Source organism: Montipora capricornis, chromosome 2 (assembly GCF_036669925.1).
Source record: "Montipora capricornis isolate CH-2021 chromosome 2, ASM3666992v2, whole genome shotgun sequence".
NCBI lineage: Eukaryota > Metazoa > Cnidaria > Anthozoa > Scleractinia > Acroporidae > Montipora > Montipora capricornis.
This window is the reverse complement of record NC_090884.1, coordinates 39,361,531-39,361,988: the sequence shown is the minus strand read 5'-3', so window position 1 is coordinate 39,361,988 and position 458 is coordinate 39,361,531.

The window sequence follows — 458 nt, the reverse complement described above, 5'->3', positions numbered from 1 at the left end:
AAAAGGAAAAATATTAAAGTGCCACTTGACAAAAAATCACTTCTCCTTTTTCTTCACATTTTGTAAGCTTGTGTGTTGAATACTCGAAATTCAAGGTTTTATGCAATCATTTCAAGAGAGGAATACTTATGGAGGACATTTTTTTCATTTTATGACCTGCCTTACTTGGTATGGTGGATTGAGGAGAAAGTGATGTCATTTACTCACTAGCTAGAACTGCAGGGTGTGAACACTCTCTGGCTTGTGAAAAGACTGTCGGATACTTTTTTTGTGCCTCGCTGGCAAGTGGGCTCGTCCTGCCACAAAGATAGAGCTGTCTTCCCTTGTATTAGGTCTCAGCCTATGGAGACGAAGAGGATGTGTCCTTAAGTCCTGGTCTCCATCAATTGCTGGGCAAATGTCAAAGGAAGGCAAATCTTCATCTCTGTACCTCTCATTTAGAGTCCAATAGTAGAATG